Source organism: Gouania willdenowi, chromosome 17 (genome assembly GCF_900634775.1).
Source record: "Gouania willdenowi chromosome 17, fGouWil2.1, whole genome shotgun sequence".
NCBI lineage: Eukaryota > Metazoa > Chordata > Actinopteri > Blenniiformes > Gobiesocidae > Gouania > Gouania willdenowi.
In genome coordinates, this window is record NC_041060.1 from 16,291,047 (window position 1) to 16,301,059 (window position 10,013).

The 10,013-nt window shown below is 36.5% G+C and overlaps 1 protein-coding gene across 2 annotated transcripts in view; it reads right to left on the reverse strand.

Annotated features, from left to right (window-relative positions):
• arhgef18a (rho/rac guanine nucleotide exchange factor (GEF) 18a) overlaps positions 1-9,475 on the reverse strand; it is a 31,145-nt gene extending 21,670 nt beyond the window's left edge. Inside the window, exon 1 of one of the 2 annotated variants that reach the window (XM_028472886.1) lies at positions 9,328-9,475. The gene's annotated coding sequence lies outside the window, so the exon portion shown is untranslated. The remainder of the gene's footprint in view (positions 1-9,327) is intronic. The other variant, XM_028472885.1, reaches the window with a different exon arrangement.
• Positions 9,476-10,013: the final 538 nt, after the last annotated feature.

Here is a 10,013-nt window from a genome sequence, read left to right on the forward strand (position 1 = left end):
CGTATTAAGTATTTAGGGTATGGCTTATTTTATTTATGGTCACAACACATCTTAAAAGGGGCGGTATCATAAAAAAATTACTTTATATGGTTTTGCTACAGTGATATACATTCCTTTAGCCTCATTCAGAGGGTCAACGTTAAAAAGGTGTTTCCTCCCTCCCTTGTTATTACACATTAAAAAAAAGTCAGCTCCAAACGGGCGAGTTGGATTTTTCTAGCTAGGTAACATCACCTAGCGGAAACTCCTCCTCCTGACTATCCTGGCTCCTCCTATTAACGATTATCTGGATCAATGATCCTGATCATGGTACAATGATTATTCACACTATAAAGCAGTGCTTTTTAACTGTGAGGTCGGGACCCCATGTGGCGTTACCTGGAGTTTAAATGGGCTCACCTGAAAAATATATTTTTCAAATGTTTAAATTCTTATTACTTTACAAATCCAAAAAACACACAATCTTAAACAACTATATTCTGTAACTTTCACTTTGTCAAATATAAATCTAGTTAGGGCTGATCGATTTTGGAAAATAATCTAATTGCAATTGCGATTTAATATGCAATTATTTTTTTAAGGGCCTCTTGTCCTGTACTTATCAATGAACACAAGCAATAAATCAATCTGTTTCATAATAAACAATTTCAGATTTATTTAAACTTTAAATAAATATAAAATGTAAACTTTAAAGCACAAATTACAACAATAAATCAAACAAATCTGTGGCTTTACCTCTTCAACATATCTAACTAAATTTACATTTCATGAAACATGTAAACATGTGGACTGCACTTTTTTTTCTTAAACACACTGAACTTTACAGGACAGTACAAGACAGGACAAGAAAAATAAATAAATAAAATTGCAGCCTTTGCGATTAGAAAATCACGTTTTATGATATCGTGATAATAATTAATCGTTCAGCCTCAAGTCTAGTTATTAATAAATAATAATAATAATAAAAAAAATAATAATAATAATAAAATGCAGAAAAAAAACTTGAGCTTGCACAACATGTTACTAATACTGGCAACTCTGTATTTGTAATACAGTCTCACAAACATTCTAATTCTCGAAAAAAAATTGTCTTTAGGGTCACTAGAAATTCTTGATATTTAAATGGGGTCACGATCCACAAAAGTTTGGGAACCATTGCTTTAAAGGCTTGGAAGAAATGTTTGTCCCCATTAATAACGATAAAGTAGGTTCAAAATGCGCAATCTGAACCCGAGGAACCATCCCAACATAACTGAGTAGATTCTCATAAAGATTGGCCAATTACGAACTGAGATATGATTTTTATGAATTATTTTTTAAAGATAGGGATTTCTCGATTATTCAAAGTGATCCAGAATCAACATATTGATCCGGTCTTATCTTTGGTTCAAATTTTGTCAAACTCCATGAAGTACTTTTGACAAACTCCTGCTAACAGACAAACAAATAAATAAACTCCATGCAACTATGACCTCCTTGGCAGAGGTAACAAATTGTGAGGCAACGAACCTCCCACAGAATGTGAAGTACTGAATACTTAGTGAGGCGTTGTGCAAAGCCTGCAGCAGAAACAAAGTGTCACAGTTGTTTTTGAAGAAGACAAAAGGAGACTGATGGGTTCACCCTCAGGTTGTAAAAGCTATGTGAAAATTACATTTTTAATTATAGGCGGCTTTGTAGTTTCACTGAGAGTTTGAGAAGAAACACAGTAGCTGCTCCAAGTCTCACGCACACACGTTTCTGCGCTATTTAGTGCAATGTTTCCAGTTTCTAGGTAAAATCAGTAAGCATCCTAAGTAAAATACATGACAGAAAGGGACAAACAATGAAAGTGACTTTGTTTTTATGTATATAAAAGACAAGTGGCATAATGTTGGAGTACAGATGATGTAGATGATTACATATAATTAGTCTGTCTGTGGATATTAATTAAAGCACACCAACAAATTGCAGTGATCTGAAGCGTTCAAACATGTTTTGTTTCTTTCTTTGTCTGCACATGCTGTCAAAGGTCAACACTACAAGAAGTGCAATCTTTTTAAGACAGCAATGCATGTTTTAAATAAATGAATTTATTTTATTGCATAATTGTGACCATCACTAGCCCTCCCTAAGGAGGGGTAAGAAACACTTTATTAAAGGGAGAATATAAAAAGAGAGGGCAGTGTTACACCTGGGTGAGGGGGTGGGGGGGTGGGGGGAGGTGGAAGGGAGCAGGGAGGAGAGATTTGAGGTAGAAAATGAAAGGGTGGGGAAGAGTTGATTATTGTACTACAATAAGTGTTCCAACATGTGACAGATAAACATTTGCCTCTGCAGATCTGCTGGACTGCTCCACGTGTGAAACTGAGGCCATCTTTGTTATTCACCTTCTTTAAACAGTGATCTGCTATTTTTTTCCATTCCACGTGTAACAGTTTATTTAAATAAACAGGCCAAAGGCAACAGTAATGATGTTTGACTAGCTTTTCACACAGCTGAATAGTGATGGATGACAACTGCGTGTCATGAGTTTTCCCTACACGTGCCTCAGGCTTTGAGAGGAAGATGGTGGCGTTAAAAGTGCAAGCGCTTTATGGAACATGCAAGCATGCTTAGCATTGTTTACCCTGCACGCTGGCAGGTAGTAACAGAACAACATAATCATCTACTCATGTATCATACAGTATAGCATTGTACAAAGGCGTAATTGCCTTTGACACACATTTTGCAATTTATTTTAAATAACAATGCATCAGCTATTGAATGTAACATTAAACAACAACTAAGTGCTCCCATGTTTAATTACAAGATTAAAATTTCAATTTGCAGGCACATATATTAAAAGCGATGTACAACACAAGGTGTTATAGGGTTAAGGGACTTGCTTAACGTCCCGTAGTAAACGCAAAGGTTGGATTTTAAACATTAAAATAAAATAGGCTATATTTTCAAAAGAGTTAAATCATTCCATGACTTTTCAAGACTGGAAAATTGTTTTTTAAAATTCCATAACTTTTCCAGGAATTTCATGACCTTGGGGACCCAGGTGATAGATATCAGTCCCTGCAGGATATTCACTTCAAATTTCCTTGATTTAGTAAACAATTTTTTTACTTAATTTGAAGACATTTTGTGTAATTATATTGGAGGAAACTTGCAGGGTTAATTTAATAATTTGCGATAGAAAATGACGGCCATCATTGGATATAAGAACAGGAAAACTGAGAGTCCCGCTTCATTGAATTTGTGTATTTGGATGGGTTGAGATATCCACAACTAAATTAGTTGGTAATGTATACAAAGATTCATGTTTTCTCTCTCATTTTTACTTTCTCCTGCGTAAGGGTGGGCAATATGGCAAAAACATATCACATTCAAAAGTTAAAAATAAAATCACAATATTAGGATTCTTTTTACATTAATTTGCACGTTTCTGACCATTTTCCCCCCTATGATAAACATATAAAACACATTTAATTTAACTAGTGCAATTTTTATCAACATGTGCAATGAATGTAAACATAGATGAACAACAAAGTGCACTTTTGTAACATAAAAACAAACAGAAACACAAAAAATAGCTCATTGCAAATAAAAATGCAAACTTAAGTAACTGGTTATCTCTTGAAGTGAAACAATTTAGAACAAATATCTAACTGCAATGTCTGTAAACGGAGTAAATAATACAGCTGCTTTAGAACAAATTTTTGTTTAGACATCTTTGAACTTTTATCTCCTTCTAAAAAGGAGACATTAATATGACAGATTACTGTCACAGACTTATCTGGTTTGTCACGCATTGAATGCTCTAAAGCAGGGGTGTCAAACTAATTCTTGAAAATCTTGTTGCACCCTCACCGTCCCATGTGCCTGTACACACACAGGATGACTGTAGCAATTTTTTAAACTTTTTTGTAAACAAAGTACAAGATATTAGGGTCAGTATCACTCCTCCCTTGGTTAGCTTGTGCAGTGCCTCAGCCCCTGTGTGCTCATTGTTCTCCTTCACTCCTGTCAGCCTACAGGATGTTCAGGTTTTAGTAGCCCTGTGGACATTGTTCCTACTTCCCTGCTCTTAAATGTTTTTGATGTTGTCGGTCCTTGGGTGGTAAAATTGATAAACCGTTCACTTTTGTCTGGCTCGGTCCCCAGCTTCTTTAAACATGCTATAGTAAATCCCATTCTAAAAAAACCTTGACCTGGGGGAGCCTATAAACTACCGGCCCACATCTAAGCTTCCCTTCATGTCAAAAATAATGGAAAAAGTGGTTGCTAAGCAGCTGACCTCATTCATCATACAGCATGATTTTTATGATAAATATCAATCTGGCTTTAGGTCAATTCACTCCACTGAACTGATCTTCTGAAAGTTTCCAGTGACGTGATGATGGCCGCTGACTCTGGTTGATACACCGTTTTAGTATTACTTGATCTGACAGCTGCCTTTGATACTGTAGATCACAGTATACTGGTCGATCGACTCAAATCTGAGATGGGGTTTTCTGGGGCTGTTCTCCAGTGGTTTACCTCTTATATAAATGGAAGAACTTTTAATGTTGCCATTAATGATGTTATGTCTAATATGTGCACCGTGTCATGTGGAGTAGCCCAGGGCTCGGTTCTGGGGCCTGCTTAGGTTTTTTTTTTTATTGTACCTGATGCCTCTTGGTTGGTTGATCCGTGGTTTTAAAAATGTCTTGTCATTTTTATGCTGACGATATCCAGTTGTACTGCTCCTTCAATGACTCAGAGTTTCACTTTTTATCTGAGTTCTTCGGTTGTATATCCCGTATCAAAAACTGGTTGTCATCAAATTATCTCCAGATAAATTCAAACATAACAGAAACTCTGATCATCGCTTCTGATAAAAAGATCCCTCTGATTAAAAACTCCCTTGGTGATCTGGGCTCATCTGTGAAAACCAGCCTCAGAGACCTTGGGGTTGTGTTTGATCAGTCAATGTCTCTGGAGGGACACTGTTGTCAACTAACTAAAAACTGTTTTTACCACCTGAAAAATATATCTAAAGTGAGGCAGCTGTTATCAAAATCAGATCTTAAACTGGTCATACATGTCTTTATATCATCACGCATTGACTATCGTAATTCTGTTTTCACTTGTTTTAATAAGTCGACCCTAAACAGACTCCAGATCGTACAGAATGCTGCTGCCAGACTTTTGACTGGTGCTCCCAGAACATCCCACATTACCCCCATTCTTTCTACTCTGCAATGGCTTCCAGTTAAGTTTCGAATAGAACAAAAAAACTTAGTTCTTACTTTCCGAGCGTTACATGGTCAGGCCCCTAAATATATCTCGGACTTATTGTGTCCCTACACTTCAGGGCGAAGCCTTCGGCCTTCAGGTCAGGGTTTCCTAAAGATCCCAAAAACTAAATTTAAAACCCAAGGAGACCTGGCGTTCCAGGCTGTGGCCCCCAGACTCTGGAATAACCTGCACTAGTCTGTGTAGACACTTTTAAGAAACTGTTGGAGGCTTCGCTTTTCCGGAAAGGCTTTTAGTTAACTGGATTTTAAATTTGTATTAACCTTTTATGATGCTGCTCCTATGACGTAAATGCACCCATGTTTTATTATTCTAATATGATATTGCACTTGTATTTTCACCACAGCTCTGTACAGCACTTTGTGATTTTATCTGCAAAAAGCGCTTTATAAATAAATTACTTTTACTTATAATTTTAGTTCAGGGGACAAATACAGAGCAGTTTAATCTTAAGTGGGCCACAGATTTTATGTGGGGAAACAAGTAATTTCAACATTATTGTGCCCTAGTTTACGCTTCTACGTATACATAAAATAGATATGTAAGAAACTTACAATATCCAAGCAATAAGTTAATTTTCCTAGATTTTGTAAGAATTTAGTTTTTTTCAACTGTTTAACATTAGAAAGCACCGGAAAAACTGTGAGACCCTGCGAATATTGCAATGATTCATGTTTTCTTTTTTTACTTTACTCTCTCCTGCAGGACAAATTGAATGGTCTAAAGGGCCAGATTTGGCCACATGTGCTCTAAAGCAGTGGTTCTCAAACTTTTTTGTCTCAAGTACATCCTTTCCCTTACTTTTGAATGCACATACCCCCTTATGTCCAACTACTACATTTTGATCAGAATTCTGTGGAAAAAAAACTATAGAGCATAATGATGGAATGAATGAGTGATAACATACATTTTAAAGAATTGCATTTTGTAAATAAGTGGAAAAAAACAGTGTTTTGTGCCTCCTAAATCTAGAAATTCCTGTCACTCCCTCCTGGTGTGGGACTCAGACTGATCCTTGTATTTTCAGTTCATGTTCTAATCAACATCATTTCTATCATCATTTTGTGTGTGTTTTTGGTGTCATTGTGTGCATTTTGTTGTTGCTTATCTGTTCTTTTTATTATTCAGTATATTTTTCTCTTATTTTGTGTGTTTCTTATGTCGTTTAGTATGTTTCTCTATCATTTTTGTGTATTTTGTAGTGATGTGTAGTTTTCTCTCATTTAGTGCATTTTTGTTGTCGTTTTGTGCATGCGTTGCTAGTAATAAGAAGTTTTCTCGCATAGTGTGTGCGTTTTTGGTGTCATTTTGTATGTATTTTGTTGTTGCTTGTCTGTTCTTTTTATTATTCAGTATAGTTTTCTCTTATTGTGTGTTTTTCTTGTCGTTTTGTGAATTACTGATAATATTCAGTGTGATTATCATTTTTAACTGAAAAAAAAAACATCATAAAACCCCATATTTTTAATGCTTTTGTTTATTAATTTTCCTCTCCCTCTCTCAAGTACCCCCTGTAGTTCCACCACGTACCCCCATTTGAGAAACACTGCTCTAAATGGACCCCGAGCCTTAAGCTAGCACCTGCAGCTACTGCCCACGTGTGTGATGATGACCTTGAATCAAGGCAACAGGTAGATATTTGGCACAGTTCAATAGTTTAACAGCAAGTGAAATGAAAATAGGGCCTTGAGTGTTCAGAGAACAGCAGCAACCTTTCCCCAGGCCATTATATCATATTGCTTCTCTTCACTTTTTTCTAGCCTGCATGGTATGTTGTGATCTAAAGTGCTAGTGCTATGCATGGTTGAGGGAATAGCAGGCAAACGTTCAGTGACTCACCTACCCACAGTGGGTGGAGAGAGGACAGAGCAGCATGAAAAACAGGTCAGGGCCCCGCTTTGACAAACAAGACAAGCAAGTCGGCCAATTTATGTGAAGATGACTAAAGGATGATGGAAACGCTGGAATTCTGTTGTGTGTGGAGCAGTTTTCACTAAACATGAGGGTTAATAACAAGAACTGAAGATGACCCTGGTCCTGACCTCACTCCTATAGTTCCTGATTTAAAAGAGCACAAGACAACTTGAAGTCTACTTTTGATCTACTTTGATATGTCCTGGTTACCTTACTTACGTAATGTCTACTTAATTACAACATGTGAACATGATCATACGTGGTGCTCGTGGGAATTAAACTGTCGGTAAACAGAATTCCAAACACCTGAAGTCCTCCTGGTTCTTATTTTAACCTCACACGGGCATTATGATGATTATGAAGATTATTATTTGTTTTTAAAGAACCAGACGCTGGCCTCCTGCAGTTTTGTTCTGGATGATTTCAACTAAGTAATGGTTGGAGGTTTTTTTTTTTTGAATCCTCTAACTTTATTAGCAGAACTGCAGCTCAGAACATGTGAAGAACCTTTACAGTGTTCAATGTTGTCTGCATTTTCCATTCCAATTTCCAGCTCTTTGAGCAAAACATGTTTACACCAAGTTTCTGCTCCAGCTAAATGTTTCAAACTCACTCATCGGTACTGATTCACTTCTGCCAAGTTTCTGCAGATCAGTTTAATGTCTTTCATCACTAGTTTAATCAATTTATCTTGTTCGTGCAGGCCATGGCTTTATGACAGTTACTCTTTAACATGATAACCTTTAGATTCTTCCTCCACTGCGGTTTCATTTGACTAACAAACTAAGTGCACTGTTCATCTTTAAAATAGCTTCAATAGCTGATTTTAAAACACCAGTCTTTTAGTTGAAATCTTTGCAGATAGATCTGTCTTAGTGACAATAATTGACCCTTTCGTTAATTCTTTTAAACAGCTCTTTGGTGGGATCGGTTGATTTATTCATCTTAATTTTATTACTTCAAAAACCATGAAATGAGAATTTATGCGGCATAGCAAGCAACGTCACTTTGTAAAAGACTATGTTTATGTTCATATAGTAAAAATTCTGAAGTATGTACAAATTATTATTCAAATTTGAAATAAAAACGACATATTGTACAACAATTATAAAGTTGAATATACAATATTCAATAGATTTACAATCTGAGCTAAGAAAACTCATGTGATAACAGATATTTGGATTTGAGCACAAGAACAAACCTTTCATGTGGAAAAAGTTATTTTAAACAACTGGAAACAATGAACCAAGATACATTTTAATTTCTATATAAAAGTAAACGCTTAATATTTTTGTGATACATTTTTAGGTTTAATAATTACTATTCTATTTAGCCAATAACAACAATTGTATAATAAATTATTGCAAAAGATAACAATTTATATAAAAAAATTAAAAAAATATATATAATAAATCAGTCCCTGCAGGATCTTCACTTCAAATTTCCTTGATTTTGTAAACAATTGTCATTTGAGGACATTTTGTGAAATAATAATGGAGGAAAATGACAGTGTCCATTTAACAATTTGTGATTAAAAATGACCCTCATCATGTGATATAAGAACAGGAGAACTGTGAGACTTGCTAATAATGTGGAGTTTCATCGAATTTGTATATTTGGATGGGCTGAGATATCTACTACTGAAATAGTTTGTGATTTACACAATGACTCAGGTTTTCTCTGTCCTTTTTACTTTTCCCGGGGGACAAATTGGATGCTTTAAAGGGCCAACTTCGGCCCCCGAGCTTTAAGTTTGAAACTTATGAACTAGCACCTTTTTTAAAAAGCTATTTTTTTTATTTTAATATACTTTATATTTGACAAAAAATAAAATTAAAATAAAATAGTTCACAAATACACCCCAAAACATCCAACTACTAAATAAATATAGAAAGTAACACATACATATACAATTAACTATTATTGTAAATAAATACCATTAAATAAAATCTGAACAGGTGTGGTAGTAGGTGAACAATGATTAGCATTAACATGGACACCGACGCTACTGACCCAACAGGTTAACGCAGCACCTGAAGGTTTAAAAGTTTACCGACACTTCCGGTTCACTCAGTCATATTAAGAACCGGAACCAGAACCAGTAAAGCACAGCGAACCGTCTGACCGAGCACAGAGAGCTCTTACCCGGCGTGGAGAACAAGCAGCGGCCCGAAGGAGAACCAGGACGTTTATCAGGCCTCCTCCTCTGTGTGTGGGAGCAACAAGTTAGAGCTCATAATACAGACAGACAGACAGTCAGTAGCAGGAACAAGTGCAGCACGCGCACAGAGGAGGAGGAGGAGGAGGAGGAGGAGTTGGAGGCGTGTCCCAGGTGAGGGTCTGCCTCCTCCTGCTGTGAGAATAGGTGTAGTTCACTTTCTCTACAGCTGTATCTTTGACATGCAACTTTATTAGGGTCTGAAGGCCATACTGGCCGTAGGAATCTATTGTTCTTGCATTTCTTGGGTATTTTCGGTTTTGCCAGAATGTCCAAAGTCTCACCAAAATTTGCACTCACTTCAGGCCTGCTGAACAATTACATATTTTGGCGCAATGAAAAAAAATCGCTAAAAAGCTGGCAAAATGCGATGAAACTGCACGACCAGCAGGTTTTCCCGATTCATATGAAATTCGTCACATGTATTCTTGACCCCATGATGAGCAAAAAGTTACGGATGACCCACGCCCAAAACCAAACAGGAAGTCAGCCATCTTGAGTCAAAGGTCAAAAATGGCGCAAACTAGTCTGAGGGAACACTTAGGACCCACTGAAGATTAAAAATCATCGAAATAATTTGCATATCTCTAACAGTTTGGTCGTGGCGCCGCCG